This window comes from Zingiber officinale, chromosome 6A (genome assembly GCF_018446385.1).
Source record: "Zingiber officinale cultivar Zhangliang chromosome 6A, Zo_v1.1, whole genome shotgun sequence".
NCBI lineage: Eukaryota > Viridiplantae > Streptophyta > Magnoliopsida > Zingiberales > Zingiberaceae > Zingiber > Zingiber officinale.
Window position 1 is genome coordinate 134,641,745 of NC_055997.1, and position 18,963 is coordinate 134,660,707.

An 18,963-nucleotide genomic window follows, 5' to 3' on the forward strand; every position below is an offset into this window, starting at 1 on the left:
ATTTTGATAGCTTTAATCGATTGACTGATCGATTCCAATCATTTCAGTGTTCAATTTCAATGCTTTCAATAGATTGGTGAAAATCACCAATTGATTAGGCAGCTATGATTAAACATGTAATTTATTAAAATTAATCCCGTATTTGATCTTTGTTGAGCTAATTGATTGTCAATTCAAGGTATTCGATTAAGGCCAACTGATCGATTAAGTCAATCGAATTTGTATGGTTATGTTCATAATTTTACACTCAGTAATCGATTGCCCAACCAAGGCAATCAATTACATCATTGCAGTTTTGACCTAAAACAGATCAAACACAGTGGTTCTTTGTGAAAATCATGAAAAACATAGAATAACAAGTCTTTCCTAGGTTTTCTAATTGAACAATTTTGACGATTAATCATGGTATATACTAGCAAAACCTAATTTAACATGAACACTACAAATTGAAGAAAAACTTAAATTGTATTGCCATGAAATCGAAGAAACAAAGCTTTGGCAATGGTACTAATTGAAAGATTCACATAAGTCCCTAGACTGTTGGTTAGTTCTAAGAAAACGTACCGGTTCCACTGTACAAAAATTTTTGTACAAGTGTCGAACCTTTCCTTAAATAACCTATTGTGTTCTTTAGAAGTTAAATTAGGAATCGCAGACGGAACTTAACATCATTGATTCCAAATTTAACTTATTTGTTCTTAATGGTTTAAATTTGAATCGCAAGCGGAACTTAACACTATTGATTCAAATCTACCTAAGTTATTAATTTCATTAAATATTAATTTCCAAAATTGGCTTCCAGGACTGCATGACGAGGCACATGACCTTCTTGGATATGTGAGCAACCACCACCGCCTATACAAAGCCTTTTAAGGAAAGCTAATATTTTATTTTCTTAAATAACTCTAGGTTAACAAAAAAGAACAATCGAATCACAAATTCGAAAAAGAAGAAAACACAAACTAGAAAAATAAATTCGAAAAACTAGATCTAATTGTCTCTTGTATTTAGAATTTTTACAAAGAAAATAACTAGTATGATGCAGAAGAAAATTACTAGTTATACCTTCTCTTTGTAAGCTAATGACCTCGAGATCTTCTGCCGTATTCCTCGCCTCGCCTTGGACATCGTGTGGGCGACGATCCTCCAAGATGAATACCACCCAAAAGCTTCCTCCTCTTCTTCAAAAATCCGGCCACCACCACCACCAAGGAGAAGAGAGCAAAAGGGAAAAGAGAAGGGAGAGAGGGGGCCGGCCACTTGATGATCTCCAAACAAGAGAATAAGAATTGTGTATCATGAAACCCCCTCACCCCTTCTTTTATATTACTTGCCCAAGGCAAATAAGGAAAGACTTTTTACAATTTTCCTTTTTCCTTTTTATTTTCCTTTTCTTTCCTCTTGATTGAATCAATCACCAAATCAATGGTTGTGATCAATCCTATTTGGTTTAGGATTGAGTTTGGCCGGCCCCTTGCTTGGGCACCAAGCAAGATGGCCGACTACCATATTTAGGAAAGGAAAATAATTTTTTATAAAATTTTACAAGAAGAAAAAACTCTTATAAAATTTTACAAGCTCTCTTTCCTAAAGTTAAAAAAGGAAAAGTTTTTAAAAAAATTAAAACCATGTTTTAAAATTTAAAACTTCTCTTATAAAATTTCCTTTTTTAACATGAAGATAGGAAATTTTAATTTTAAAACTTATCTTCCTTTTTTTCTTAAACTATGAGGGTGGTTAAAAAAGGAAAGTTTTAAAACTTTTAAAACTCTCTATTAAAATATGTGGCCAAATTCAAATAAGGAAAGTTTTTAAAACTTATAGTTCTCTACAAAGAGAAGATTTTAAAAAATTCAAAAACAACCCTCCTTGTTTGAATATTGTGGTCGACCCCTTTATGGTTGGTCACCAAGCAAAGGGCCGGCCCCTATAGGAGAGGATGTGGCCGGCCCTAGCTTGGTCACCAAGCATTGGACCGACTCACTTCTTGGACACCAAGAAGAGCCTTACATTTGGATGGACTTGAGGCTATAATGAGGCTACGACAGGAACCTAGAGGAGAAATTGGTTTTGGCCTTCCGATGAGCTTGAGTATCCCGTGCTCGCCCCGAACACACAACTCAAGTTCATCGATAATAACTCATTCCACTAGAGAGTTATTACGCACTACCGCACCAATCCCAAATTACATTATGAGCTCCTTCTTATTATGAGTGTGTTAGTCTCCCTGTGTTTAAGATTACTAATGCCCACTAATTAAGTAAGTTACTGACAACTCACTTAATTAATATCTAGCTCCAAGAGTAGTACCACTCAACTTCATTGTCATGTCGGACTAAGTCCACCTACAGGGTTTAACATGACAATCCTTATGAGCTCCTCTTGGGGACATTCTCAACCTAGATAACTAGGACACAGATTCCTTCTATAATCAACAACACACACTATAAGTAATATCATTTCCCAACTTATCGGGCATATTGATTTATCGAGATAAACCTCACCCTTTGATAAGTCAAAGAAATAAATATTAAATATATGTACTTGTTATTATATTAGGATTAAGAGCACATACTTCCATAATAACTAAGGTTTAGTTCTTTTACTAGGTCAGTACAAAAAGAACTTACCTAAATGGTCCTACTCAATACACTTAAAGTATATCAGTGTAATTTATTAGTCAAGATAAACTAATACTTAATTACACTATGACTATTCTGATGGTTTGTTCCTTTCCATCTTAGTCGTGAGCAACTATTTATAATTTATAGAGAACCGACAATATGATCTTCTAAGTGTGACACCACGCTCCATGTTATCTACTATATAAATTAATTGAACAATTACATTTAACAAATAAATGCAGATATTGACCAATGTGATTCTTTTATTTCAAAAATAAATGTTTACAAAAGTTAGGCTTTTAGTATACACTCCAACACCGCTTGACTTAATCTCTTTTCGGTTGGTCGAAGGCCCTCCGGTCACTTGGAGGCTTGCTGACGTGAATGCCATCCTGATCCATTTTAACAATGGCTACTGTTAATGTGGCGAGAGTATCTAGGCGCCTGGAGAGGTTCCGGGTGCTTATAGAGGTTCCAGGCTCCTGGAAGAGATCTGTGCGCTTGGAATGGTCAACTTCTAAACTTGACCATCTTCTTCTCCAGTGGCCTGGGTGATTGACTGGTCACTTGGAATTGAGCTCACCCTAACTCAATTCAGTGAATCTCCTCAAGTAGCCTTCTTCTTGGCTTCTTGTGCCTTGATGTATCCCGTGCATCCTTCACGCTACACTGGAGTACCCTTCCGCAGCTTCTCGTACCTCAAATGTACTGAGTCTGTTGTATCTTTTTCCGTGCCATCATTCTCTCTCACATGTGTCTTCTGCCGTCTCCGATGCTCCTTAGTCATCGGATACCTATATGTTCTTCTAAATTTCTGCATACTTAGTCATACATATCAAAATATAACAAACACCTAATTTGAACTTGTTCGACAATACATCAAACCACAATTAGGGGTTCTAACACAACCATGATTTTGTTTGATACATTTTGAAGGTATTCCTCCACACACCTCTTCGGACTTTTGTAGTTGATGATTACAATATATCTCTTTTGTCATATGGAGCTCTATGAGAAGTCAAATTGAACTCCAAAGAAAATCAAAAAGGTGTGGCCCAAGAAGATGAGGACATTAGTTTATCATCATCGTCTACTTTAATCATCAGACATTGCTTAAGAGAAAACATTTTAATACAATTGGTATAACGAAGATGCTTAAAGTTAAGAGATGAACAAAGGGAAAGCAAAAGTCATCACATGCTCTAATTGCAAAGAGGAAATCCATGTAAAGAGTGATTACATCAAAGTAAGGGAGAAAGAAAAGTCATTTATGGCAACATGGCTGGGTAAATCATCATATGATGTCGCTTGATGATTACTATTTTCCACAAGTGATAAAGAAGAGACAAATACAAATCAAGGACATCTTCACACAAAATGATGATGAGGTTAACTCTCTCCTTAAAGATAACCATTTTAACTCAACGGTTAGTCTAAGTCCTATGGAATAAGTCTAAAGATATAAGTAAGGTTTATATGAAGGAAATTAAATCACTTAAAGCCTAATTAGTTCACCTTCAACTTGTGACAAGGTATCAATCTCAAGTTGAGAAGCATGTTAATTGAAAACCTAAAATCAAAAGTGCTCGACTTCACCCCTTAGTTATCTCTCCACAAGTCACTCAATCCCTTGGATGCACACAAGCCCTAAGCTCATCTTCACATACCATCATTCACGTTTTCACCTATGTAGTGTGCTTCCATTGGCTATCATCCTTGTAGTTTAGCTTCGCCCACCATCTCTCATAAAATTACTCAGTCCCTCAGATGCACATATGCCCTTAGCTTGCCTCCATAAGTCATCCATTATGTCTTCACCTTTATGTCTTCATCGATATAGTGCACCTTTATAGGTTGTTATTCTTGTCACCTTAATGTTCTTCGCCCTTCCATTCTTGAGATGCTCAATTCATATGTCATATATCCTTCTTTGATTTTATAGACCTTAAGCATCGAGCTACAAATTTGGTCACGCTAAGGCACACTATTAAAAATAAGGCTTATTATGACACTTTCTTAATGACATTTAATTTAAAATATCATTAGAAATATTTTTTATCACATTTATAAAAAATAATTACTTCTACAAATAAAGTATCATATTAAACCCCTTGTCATGACACATATTATAAATGTCATTATATTTAGATCTTATTAAATAAATTTAACCTCTGTTTTTAACCTAGTATCACCTCCATCACACGCATACGTGAGCTCCTTTCCTTTTTTTCCCTCCCACAGCATCGCCTCCACCACGCATGCACATGCCTCCTTTCCTTCCATCGTCATAGCAACTAGCAAACTTCTTCCCTCGCATCAGCAAGCTTCTTCTCTCACAGTAGCAAGCAAGGAGGAGCTCAAAGATAATCCTAAATTTCTTATTTCTCATCAAAATAGAATCGGCGAGGGAAAAGAGATTGCTGTGTATTTTGCCACTAGTTATGCACATGGAAGACAAGTTGAGAGACTCCTCTTCGAGAGTGTAGTGGTTCTTGTTAGTGGGAACATCTTCTCCTTACATGAAAAACCCCAAGCCTCTTACATTCCTCCCTATAAATTTTCTTCTCTATTTTTAATGGTAGGCACATGCAAAATCATTTGACACTTGGCATTGAGATTGTTGTGTTGGTTGGACTTTTATTTTAATAATTAGTTGAACGTTCCAATGCATCAGTGGAGGCTAAACCAAAATGAAACTTAGTCATTGGAAGTAGAGTAAGACAAGAAGGCATAGGTTTAATAGAAGAGCATAGAAACTTTTATGCTAGGTGTTGGAAGATGAGGTAGGTTTATTAAGTAATGAAATAATGGGTTCTCTCGATGTGTTGGTGACCTTTGGTGAAGCTAGACCATGCAAAATATAATGACATTGGGAATAAGCCTAGCAGTGTCATACTCTATCAGTTAAATTGCCATAGACTTTAAGAATTGAAAGGTTCTAAATGAGCATGAGCACTTGGTCCACCATTGGTGCACATATAAACCTACATGGGAGTCACCCTCTACAAGAGAGCAATGATATCTAATTGGGAAGATTTCCCAACAAAGAAGAAAAGTGATCCTCCTTAATTCATTTTTCTACTATTACTTCTTCTTCTTCTTATTTCAAGATCTTTCTTACTGTCTTTAATTTAATTCAATTATATATTTTTCTCCTTATCATCCTTAAACTAACCAAGTTGCATCCTTAAATTAACCAAGTTATTCTCCTTATTATTTTTGTGAACCTTAAAACCTCTTCAATTACAAGAACAGTAGAGGTAAAAGGGACTGAACGAAGCATACAGTGGAAATTTTGGTTTATGAAACCTGAAACTTTAAAAGTTTTTCCTTGTTACCTTTCATTTTTTTGTATTATTGATTTTTCTTAGGTGAGGTAAATTATGAGATACCACATATTGTAATATCCTATTGAGTCTTTGTGTTGTAAAAATTTCTCTATATCTTGAGTTCTCTACCTTGTGAAATTTTATTTTTCAATTGGAAATCCCATTAATATGAGTTGAGATCTTAACTCATGATGTGTTAATATGAGTTGAGATCTTAACTCATGATGTTTCATGTTGGATCGAAAGCGCTAGAGGAGGGGAGGGGGGGGGGGGGGGGGAATAGCGCTCGTGGCTTTCACGCGTTCGTTTCGTAAAACTCGAGTAATGATGCAGCGGAAACAAAATAATCACACAGAGAGACACAATGAGTTACTTGGTTCGGAGCCTGTGGTGACTCCTACTCCAAGGCCCGCGATCGTTGATCGCTTTCGGTAGGCAACAACTATAGTATCGTAAATTCAGTACAATTTGAGATTACAACTAAGAGTACTTAGAAATAATGATACCGACAACAAAGAATAGTAGAATCGCAGCTCCTGGTTGTCGGGGCGTAGCTACATCACTTCAGGGTCGTCTCTTGAGCAGCCAACAGTCAAAGGATAACTTTTTAATTGTTGATTCAACCTGCTACTCGAAGCCTCCTTTTAAAGCCTGTTGGAGGTGCCTCGAAGACCATCCAAGGCGCCTCCAGGCATCCGAGTCACCCGCGTGGATCACTGCTGAACTCGTTGCACCTTATCAGCTTGAAGGCGCCTTCAAGCCACTCCAAGGCGCCTCCAGCTCCATCCATGGCGCCTCCAGCACTGCTTCGCGGGCAGCTCACATTCTGCACCCGAGGCGCCTCCAAGCTCCATGGAGGCGCCTCAGACACTATTCATCCGAGGCTTAAGGTGCTCTTTTGTACCTGCAAAGTATGCTAGTCCCAAAAATACCCTGCAAAATAAAGTTAGCATAAAACAATAATATGAATAGAATATTTTGACAGTCTCCGGACTGTCCGGTTCTGACTTCGGATTTCCTACCGGAAACCCTAGGTCAAACCGACGCCTACTGTTTCCTCTTTCGGGGAACGCGTCCTCACCTACTCCCCTCAGGAGAGATTACCTGATGTCAGTCCGGTCCTCCAGACCGACTGGACTTTTCGCCTAGGGTTACCACCCCCTAGGACCTAGGGTTACCGCCCCCTAGGGTTTTTCTCCACCTAGGGTTACCGCCCCCTAGGACTTAAGGTTACCCCTCTTAGGATTTTCCTCCACCTAGGGTTATTGCCCCTAGGACCTAAGGTTGCCGCCCCTTAGGATTTTTCTCCACCTAGGGTTACCACCCCCTAGGACCTAAGGTTGCCGCCCCTTAGGATTTTTCTCCACCTAGGGTTACCACCCCCTAGGACCTAAGGTTACCCCCCCTAGTCTTTTTCCTTCACCTAGGGTTATCACCCCCTAGGACCTAAGGTTGCCGACCCTTAGGATTTTCTTTCACCTAGGGTTACCACCCCCTAGGACCTAGGGTTACCACCCCCTAGGGTTTTCACCTTGCCTAACCGCAGCTAGGACTTTTGCTTAAGTATCACTTAGGACTTTCCTGCAAGCTCCATGAACCATGTTAGATAACACCACAGCTTAACTTTAAACCCTTTGTCATAATCAAAACTCAGGTTCGATCATCTGGTGCTCACTGCACCAACAGTTTCATTCTTGATTTAAGTAATGTTGTAGAATAAAAATTGGTAAGATGCTTTATATTCTTCATTTATTTTATTTTAAAGTATTTTTTTAATTATCATTATGTATTAAATAAGTATTAACAAGTCTATAAAGACAACAATGAAAGAACTGAAAACAAATATTTTTGACCAATCAAACACAAATCGTTTTTCGAATTGCAATAATAGTCAACACAGTTCATCATATAGTAATCCATAAGGCTCTATTCCACCTCGTCTAACCTTATGGGTAAGATTTGTTTAATTTTTATTTTATTATATATTCCACACTTCTTGAAAACTTATGCTATATTTTGCAGTTTCATGTAAATTGGAAGTTCTGTCTTAATCAAAAGTTTATTTGATTCGACAAAAAATATGACAATGGAGTGTTTCTCAGCATGGATCCAAATAATATAATAAGGAAACAAAAACTACGACCAAATTGGTGTGAAGTACAAGTACTAGTTGTCCTAGAACTCGAAGAAAATTTAATTAGACCTTATAATTTTTTACTAAGGTTTAAGGATACACTTGGAGGATAATAGCTTGGCCTTGTTATCTGGTATGATTTTAACCTTTTAGTAAAATATTATTAATTTTTTATATTTATCATATTATTAAAATTTTAAATAAATATGAAATATATTTATAGTTGGCAATAAACGAAGATTTCTATTAGTGCATATGGAATGATACTTTATATGTTTCTCGTTTAGTATGACATTCAATCTTTTAAATTATGTTTATTAGGTTTATATTTTCATTGCTTAATTTACTTATACAAATTTATGGATTGTATCTGTAGGTGACAAGTATTTGGATTTTCCTTATAATATGATGGTTGAAGATGGTTGATGGTAAATTAGTTGAGTTTTTATTTTAGAAGACTTTGTTAGTTCTAAAACTTAATGTTTTGTTAGTATTGGATTCAATACTTTTACATTAGTATTGCATTTGTACTTTTATGATGATGTGAAGAATTGTGATGATGTGGTAAATGAATTGGATATTTTGGATGTAAAACTTTTCTATTCTATATAGTGGGTGAATTGTGATGATGGATAAATTGTGATGATGTGTAATTTTTTCTATTTTGTGGTGAATATTTTATATTTTGATTAAATATCAGTAACAATATTTAATGGCTTTATAAAATATTATAATTAATATCTAATAATATCATTATAGATTAGTTAAGTTGATAGTTTAAAATGCCCTTAAAAATTATCATTACTGCCATAATTTATCGACCTTATATAAAACTTTAAAATATTTATAATTGTCAATTTAAATTAGTTTAGGTGATATTTATATTTGTTCTTATTAAGATAATAATAGAGCATACATAAATGTCTATGAAATATTTTTTCATGACATTTTCGATTGTCAGTATATCCCTATATTTAAGATACTTTTAAAGTTACCAGAGGGCCTATATGCCAATACCACATTTTAATACATTTTTTGGTGATGTCCTTATAGCCTTAGTGTTACTAAAAATATAATATAAGGATGTTTATATGTGTCCTTAAAGATCTTATTTCTAGTAGTGTCATTGCACTAGAGCTGCTTCAACACTACCTTAATGTTTACATATTTTGGGCCCTTGGATGCCTCACACTATTTTTCTTTGATCTTCATGGACCTTTAATTCAAGTCACTAAGCATGCCATATATTTTGGTCACTCGAATTCATACTATCACCCATCTAGCTCATTGAGCATGAACTCTCTAAGCTCCATGTGTGTTCATGTTGTTGGGATCTAGTGGTGGTGTAATTTGAGCACGGACAGAATGCCAATATAACACTGTTTTGGTGAAGTCGATGCTAGAGTTAGACTTTATCTCTTTAAGATGAATTTGCCCCGCAGATGGTGCTCAAAACACAACAATCGTCTCCTAAAATACAATAACTTTATCTTGTGATAACAACACTATAAATCGCAAGACCTCCGAACCAAAGAAGCTTCTCGAACTCTCCAAATACAAGTATGAAATACAATGCTTGCTTTGAATTGGAATGAATTGAGTGAGTGAAATGAAAAGTAGAGGGGTCTTATTTATACTAAGTGAAAGGTATAAGAACCTCTTGGTTCAATTAGATCTCAACCATCCAACTTAAATTGGATGGTTTAGATTTCATCCCTTCCCAAGAGATACAATGCCTCTTCATTTGGATGTCAATCAATGGTTGAGATTAATCCATCCAAAGGGCACTTATGCTTTCTCAAATCGGCAATCCAGATTTGTCGATCTTGATTTAACGATCTAGATTTAATTTCCCATTCATATTATGTTTCCAACAATCCCCCACATGAATGAAAATTAATGCATACATGTTATTACCTAAGGAGAGTTTAATCGAAAGATTATTACATTAGGAGAGGTAACTCGTGGCTTTGAACCTTCCGTAGTGGAGTATCATGAGATTTACTAGACTTCTTAGTGAATGTGATATCTTGAACTACTTAGCCATTCATGTAAATCAAGATAATGATACCTACACAATAACATTTCTCACTTCTTTACAGTTTTCATTGTTATGTCCGTTTTAGCCATGAACAACATCTTGAATTCATAAGTATTTCATTGAAGTGGCTCATCTTTATACTTATATAGGTGACCTCCTCCTATAAAGAGTATTCTACCATATTCTACCCTTTTAAGTATAAGAATCATTAAAAGTTTATAACTTAACATCACTATATATCGTAGGTAGCACTTTTCCATCCTAGGAATGAGGGGGAACTAGTCCAAGTGCTCACGTGAACTTTCATAATTTTGTTGTCCCATTGAACCAAGATTTTGGGATCTCCAATCAACAAGGTTGGGTTACCACTATAAATATTCTTGTTTATAGATTTTTAATCTCATTCCTCTTGATATACAATATATTTGATCTCTAGTTAAACTTTTTGTAAACGGATTTGCCAAGTTATCTTTCGATTTGACATAATTGACAAAGATAACTCCATTAAAGATCAATTGTCTAATGGTATTGTATTGTTGATGAATATGTTATGACTTACCATTATACAAACTATTTTGTGTCCTTGCAATTACCAATTAATTATCACAATATATTATCATGGCAAGCACTGGTTTTTCCCAACATGGGATATCTTCTAAGATATTACGAAGTCATTCAACTTCTTCTGTGACTTTATCTAAGGCTATAAACTCATATTCCATAGTTGATCGAGCTATGTAGGTTTGTTTCATGGATTTCCATAACACTACTCCACCACTAATGGTAAATACATATCCACTGATGGATTTATAGTTTTTTCTATCAAATATCCAATTTACATCACAATAGCTTTCTAGTACTATTGGATATCTTGTTTAATGTAATTTATACTCTAAGGTATATCTTAAATATTTAAAAATCCTTATTAATGTCTTCCAATGGTCATCATTTGGATTACTTGTAAATCTTAATTTGTTGACCGCATAGGCAATATTCGGACGTATACAGTTAGTGATATACATCAAATTGTCAATTATCCTCGAATATTCTAATTGGGATATAGGTTCACCATGATTCTTAGCCAAGTACAAGTTTAAGTCCACCGGTAATTTACTGGAGAAAGATCAAATATATTAAATTTCCTTAGTACTGTCTCAATATAATGAGACCGTGAAAGGATAATTCAATCTAATATCTTATTAATCTTAATCCCAAGTATAACGTCCACTATACATATATCTTTCATATCAAAGGTTTTGGTCAACATCTTCTTAATAGCCATGATTAATTATGATTACTACCCATGATGAGCATATAGTCTACATATAGATAGGTAATGACAAACGAGAGTTAGATGTGTAGGACCGTTGGGCCGGCTAGGAGGGGGTTGTTGGATATCCTGCTAACACAAAAAGGAAAACAAACCCTCCTCGAACTCTTTAGGCTAACACTTGCATAAATAAACTAAGCAGTAAATTAAAAGCATAAAGAAAAGCGAGGCACAAAAGATTTATTTGGTTACAACCGATGTGGTTGTTAATCCAAGGAAGATTAAGCTCAATAAAACTCCTTCTGGCGGAGAAGCCTCGTACAGCGTTGAAGTGCAGAAAACAGAAGCTTAGACTAAAAGAGAGTGTGCAAGCACTGGATTTACAATCAGTGAGTTATGTTTAAGCTTCTGGACCAAGGCTATATTTATAGTCTTGGTCCGGGCACCTGGAAGGGTTTTGGGCGCCCTGGGGGGGATAAATTTTATCCCCCAATGGTCGGATCGAGTCAAAACTCGATCCTGTTGAAAAGTCCATTCCGGGCGCCCCGGATGGTTCCGGGCGCCCCGGACAGCTCCGGGCGCCCCGGACAGCTCCGGGCGCCCCGGATAGTTCCGGGCGCCCCGGAGCCAAAAGTCAACCCAGTTGACTTTTGGTCCGTGCTCTCTTCTCTGGTTCAGCTCGCCTCTGGTCCGGGTCTTTCTGCTCCGGCTCCGCTTGCTTGGGTGATCTCTGACATCCGGAATAGGGCTCACCCGAACCCATCTTCCGGTCTTCTCGAGCGTGCTTCCCTCCGACTTCTCGTCCCTCGGAATTACCGCGTGTCCCTTCTCGTCCACCAGCGTACTCATCCGCAGACTTCGTCCCTCGGTCGCACCCCGTGCCGACCTTCGCGCTAGCTGCGTCTCTTGCTCCCCGAGCAATCTTCCGCTTCGGCTTTCGTACCTCGGACCCACCGCGCGCACTTCCTTCTCGTCCGCCGGTGTACTCTTCCGTAGCACCTCGTCCCTCGGACGCACAGCGTGCCGTCCTTCTCGCTAGCTGCGTCTTCCGCTCGAGTACCTGTGCTCCTAAGCTCCTGCATACTTAGACACAAGGTTAGAAACAATGCAGGACCTAACTTAACTTGTTGATCACACCAAAACAACCTTGGGGTTCCAATAAGATGTGCCTTTGATATATATACATTTATCTCACTTGTTTATTTTATATCCATTTGATATCATAGTTTTGTCAAATTTTTCATGTCACTATTTCAATGGTTGTTTAAACCCCATATAGTGACTTCACGAGTTAACACACCGTATTTTCTTTTCTTGAAGCCACAAACCCTTCAAGATACTCCATATATATTTGTTCTTCTAATTCACCATTTATAAAGGTTATTTTCACATCCATTTGATGTATCTCAAGATTATGTATTGCAGCAATATCAATGAATACTAGAATGGATGTGATCCTTGTTATTGGTGAATATGTATCAAAGAAGTTAAGACATTCCTTTTTGTTTGAATTCCTTTGTCACTAGTCTTGCCTTGTACTTTTCAATAGTTCCATCAGCCTTATATTTCTTCTTTAGGATCTATTTACATCCTAAAGGCTTGATTCCAGATAGAATATCGATCAATTCCCAAGTATGGTTTTGCATGATGGAATTTATTTCACTATTGATGGTTTCTTTCCAAAAGGGAGCCTCAAGACTTGATAAGGTTTCACTTATTATCCTTGGTTCATTTTCCAATATATAAGTCATGAAATTATGACCAAATGAATTTACGATTCTGGTCCTCTTACTACGTCTTAGTTCTTTATTATTTCCAAGATTATCCTTACTTGCATTTTCATAAGTTCTTTTATTTGAACTTTTTTTTGTCTTATCTTTGCAAGGAAATAAATCTTCAAAAAATACAGCATTCCTTCATTCAATTATTATTCCAATATGTACATCAAGAACTGTTAATTTGTTCACTAAAAATTGATATGCACTACTATTATTGACATATCCAATAAAAATGCAATCGATTGTCTTTGGTCTTATTTTGGTTCGCTTTGGCTTAGGCACTTCCACCTTAGCCAAACACCTCCTACATTTTTAGATATTTATAAGAAGACTTATGACCCTTCCATAACTTATAAGGAGTTTTATCTTTCTTTTTGTGAGAGATTTTATTGAGAATCTTGTTTGCTAATAAAATAGTTTCCCCCCATAAATTTGGGGTAAGCCCGAACTTATCAACATAGCATTCATCATTTCCTTAGAGTTCTATTCTTATACTCTACAATTCCATTTGATTGAGGAGAGTAAGGAGCTGGCGTTTGATGAATAATGCCATATTCTATACAAAATTTATCAAATAGATCATTATATTCTTCTCCTTGATCACTTTGAATTCTTTTAATTCGTTGACCAATTTGATTCTCAACTTTATTCTTATAATTTTTGAATACTTCTAAGAATTCATCTTTGCCTTTCAATAGATATGCATAACAATATCTAGTGCAATCATCAATGAAAGTAACAAAATATTTTTTACCACCTCTAGTTTGCATAAATTTTAAGTCACATATGTCTCTGTGAATTAATTCTAGAGAGATCATGCTTCTTTCCACTGAATGGAAAGACTACTTTGTCATTTTAGTTTCAACATATATTTCACATTCATTATTAGATCAACATTAAATACTGACAGTAAATTTAAATTACAAGTCGTCGTGAAGTGTTATCATTTACATGTCCAAGTCTAACATGCCATAAATTGAAACACTTGAACAAATAAACATAATTTATAATTTTATCGTCAGTGTACAACCATTATATTCATTTTGAATAAACTGTTCTCCATGAACCCTTTGCCTATGAATTATCCATTTTTTGTCAATATATATTTATTTAACTCAAACACTAGCCTAATGTCGGGAACATGAAGCACATCAATTAGTGTTACTTCTTTGTCTAATGTCATCTTTAGTATCACTTTGCCAAAACCAATAATGTTGGAAGTTACAGAATTGTCCATGATTACACTACAACAAAAACTGCAAACGACAACGGATATTATCCGTTGTCGTAGGGTAAAAAAACCGTTGTAACTGAGGGTGTTGTAGAATGTATTGCCCTACGACAACGGTTTTGAATCCGTTGTCTTTGTAGACATTTGACAACGGTTTTTATCCGTTGTTGTTTATATGCCCAAAATTTAGCTACGAAGGATACGACAACGTTTTAAAACCGTTGTGGTAGATAATTTCAACAACAGAAATAAACCGTTGTGGTAGATACGTTTTACAACAGATATAAACTGTTGTGGTAGATAATATTTGACATGTTTTGTTTTTTTTAACAACAGTTTTAATATATTTTACAACGGATAAAACCGTTGTCTTTTATCACTTTTTACAAAAAAAAAAATTCGTTGTGGTTTACCTAGTTTTTACAACATTTTTAACTGTTGTCTTTAATGTTCATTAATACCAAACAACCAATCTTATTTTACTATAAGCAAATCACCAATACAAAACTAAATATTTACTACATTAAATCCAAAATAAACATCCATATATAATTCATCTTGTAGTCACATATACAAAAATATACAAAATGAGTTGTTACTCATCAAAATACACATGTTTTCCATTACTCTCCATATACACTAAATCACATGTTTTCCATTTGTTGTTCTCCATATGGCTTTTAATTTACAAAATAACAAGGCAAGCTACATCTAACAAAGCTCACTTCTTGCATCAAAAAAACTCAAGCCGCCTCACGAATTGGCAGACCTGCAAGAGAAAAGTTTAACAAAACTTATCAAATTCCAGAATTCCAAAAGGAGAATGTAATTAACCAATCTGTAGTGCATAGAAGGCAAAAACAAACCAAATGAAGGAAACAAAAAGTAGTGTTTATTAGAGAATAATAGTACACGGAATCTACTAGGAGCAGTGATACCTAGCTTAGCATAGTTTACTAAATAATTAGCACTACATGCAGCTAACATTATTTAAGTGAACTATCATGCAAGATCAATAGAATCCATGCAAAGCGCATTACATCCATTAACATCTTGAAACAAAATATTCATGCAATTTTCTGTGCCTTTTTCCAAACTGCATTACCTTTGAGACCTGGTAGGCACAATATGCTTTTTCATTTTGCAAGTAACCAGTTGCCAGGAGCTGCAAATTGATCTGCAATATAACCAACTTATGATCTAAGAAATAAAACTTATGCAATACAAACTTATGCAATACAAGCAATTACAGGATTTCACATAGCTCTAATATAAAACAATTCCATGACAATGGGCAATACCAGAATTCTAGAATTCTGATTTAGATTTATTCATATAAATCTACATAAAAAACAAGCAATATAACCAACTTATGATCTAAGAAATAAAACGTATGCAATACAAACTTATGCAATACAAGCAATTACAGGATTTCACATAGCTCTAATATAAAACAATTCCATGACAACGAGCAATACCAGAATTTCAGAATTCTGATTTAGATTTATTCATATAAATCTACATAAAATACAAGCAATATAACTAACTTATAGTCTCAGAATTTAACTTATGAAATACAAACTTATGCAATACAAGCAATTCCATGATTTCGCATGGGTCTAATATAAAGCAATTCTAGGACAACATTCATTTCTAGAATTCCAGAATTAGATTTATTCATATAAATCTACATAAAATACAAGCAATGTAACCAACTTATAGTCTCAGAATGTAACTTATGCAATACAAACTAATGTAATACAAACTAATACAATACAAGCAATTTAACCAACTTAGAGTTGTCTTGGTAACTTCCATTGGAAAACTTATGCACATAGATTTAAATTCCCAGAATAAGTTTACTCTGCCTGTGCCTGTCTATTAGATCAATGAATGTCATTGACCTTGCCATTGAGTTTCTAAATAATCAGTCAAAAATATTCTTAAAAGATACTCTTGGCAATAAGAAATTAACTAAACCTGCGGAAAATGCATCTAAACATTGATTTAGGATGCAGACTTGTTGAGTTATAGGCAGGATTGACAAAATGACAAGAACTTGTCTAGGCAAATGTTGAAAACAGACAAGGAATTTCATATATGCTTTGTTCCTGGAAAAATGTCTTTATATACAAAACATGCTCATAATTCCAATCAACATGCTATAAACTCCATTTACTAACTCAGCCGCATTTAATCACTAAACGGCGAGCTTATTTCCCGGAGGCAAAGTTTAATAGACAAAACAAAAACAAAATTATAAGGACACCACGACAATACCTATAACTAAATTCACAAAATGTTCAATCAGCAAGATAACACATGGATGTATATTAGGTATTGATATATCAAAGTAAAAGATGATAACAAAGAGAGGCAATAATATTAAGTATCCACAATTAAATACATATATACCGATGGATATCCTTTACGGAACAGCTGATGAGAGTATACATTCTGCCTTCTTCTATTCTTTTGTTCATCACTTACTCTCTAGTTAAAAATTAAAATCAATTAAGTTCACTATCAACATTCAAAATATATATATGCGAACTTTAATACAAATTTTCTGTGTTGTAGAGAAAAAATAGCAATCTATGGAAGGTTCAAGGAAACAAACAATTAGAGAACCCGACTATTAGAATTACACAAGGAAACAAGTAATACTATCTGTTAGAAGTATTGTTATAACAATTATCTCTTCAATTAAGAAACAAAGCAAATGGAAGAGAGACAACTAACTGAGTAAATGGAAGTAAATGGAAGTATTGATTTCCTATGCTCTGGATGTCAATACAACAACCTACAAAGAAAGAAAAACAAGCATCATCAAGAACAATATATCGAAAAAAAACCCTTAAAATATTCTATGAGAACAGTTTCTATGATCATCAGAGAACCATTGCTTCTTATAGGATTTTTCTGCATCCCTGTGCAGCAAACTGGTATTACATCAGAGAACCATTAATGTGTGTGTGTGTGTGTGTGTGTTGGGTAAAGCTGTGTCAAAGTCCATTGTCTTTAATAAGCGGTAAGGCAGGTTTGGAAACATTAGGGTATCACACCTATATTTGTGCACTTGTGCGCATCTCAAGTAAAACTATCTTGAAATCCAATATCTTTGCAGCAGTCCACGATCTTCAACATACTGAATAGTGAGGCAGGCTTGGAACCTTAGATCTTGGCATCATCGACTAAGATATTTAACAACTCAGGCACAAGGCTTGATATATACAACGGAAAAGAAATCAAATGAAAGTGAGATTTGATATCAAGACCATATTCCTGAGAATCATTAACTTTACAATTTTTTAGATAAGAATAGATCTTGTTTGTTTACTATGGAAATCCAGTATGGATTATAATATTTAGAAATCAATGATAAGTACCTTTTTCAATATATGCCTTGACATGAGACATAAATGTTGTTTCTTTAAATTATACTTCAGTTTGAATGAAACAAATTCAGTCCTTAACCAACTTACTTGAAAACAGGGTTAAATAATGTAAAAACAAGATACAAAATCAATATGATCCCATTGTTCACTACAAGTTACCTCCATCCCAAGATGTATCATCTGGGCTGCAATTGACAGTACCAAAGTATCAGTAATCCACCACATCAAACTAATAATGTAACAAGTAGTTCCTTCCAAGCATACCCAAATATAACAGCATTCCAAAGCATGATGTTGTTGTCATGAGGAGCACCGCTGATACCAGCTGGAGGATCCTGCTGCAGTCTTTTGAAGTCCCTCATGAGCCTCTTCCTCGCAGAAGTCGACATCCTTACTGCCTAGATGATAGAAATTGTGATGTTCCAATCAAAGAGATGAACAGAAAGCACAAAAATCCTACTTCCGTCAATAGCTGCCGAACATCAAAACCATGATAGACAATGTGAAAAACCCCATAATTAAATAATCGTCACTAATAAAACGTAGCTCATGAAAGAAAAATTACAGCTTTGTGCTAATCTGAAGTCCAAAATTCCAACTTTCCATCTCCATAACCAACGACGCAGTAGTATTCATATAAACCCGACCCAAACCCTATCGATTTGCTTCAAAACACAAACTTCACCGAAAGCACGCAACATCCGGAAATAGAAAAGCAGCAAGAATACCTCGTACACGCTAAATGCTAACTCGAAGACCACCAGCCTCGAAGGAAGGCCGCCAAGATCCGATATTTGATGAGGGAAAGCGAAAGGCATCACAAAACGACGCAGAACCAGCCGGTACACATCAGGCGGAGTCGAGAAGGAGAAGGAAATCTAGGGCTCGTTTGGAGCCTCCTTCAGTACGCGGGAAGGAGGGAGGAAGAGGAGGAGAAGAGATTTGAAGGCAGGGCGAAGGGATTTAGAAGGCGAGGAAGGGAAGAAAAGGAAGGGTTTGGGGAAGGAAGAGGGCAAAAGGGCAGAAGCGAAATGGAGGAGATGACCGCCGATGCGAGAAGGAAAGGGGGCATTAAGGTCAACATATGGCTTTCTACGAGAAATTGGAACAACCCCACGAAATCGAACACAAATCATAGAACATAAAATTAAAATAAAT

General features: G+C 35.6%; 1 long non-coding RNA gene across 1 annotated transcript; it reads right to left on the reverse strand.

Annotated features, from left to right (window-relative positions):
• Positions 1-17,955: 17,955 nt before the first annotated feature.
• On the reverse strand, positions 17,956-18,603 carry LOC121994448. Its single transcript, XR_006115722.1, has 3 exons — positions 18,534-18,603; positions 18,070-18,203; positions 17,956-17,990 (listed from the first exon to the last, which is right to left on the reverse strand). It is a non-coding gene; the product is annotated as an uncharacterized LOC121994448 (long non-coding RNA).
• Between the last annotated feature and the right edge of the window lie 360 nt (positions 18,604-18,963).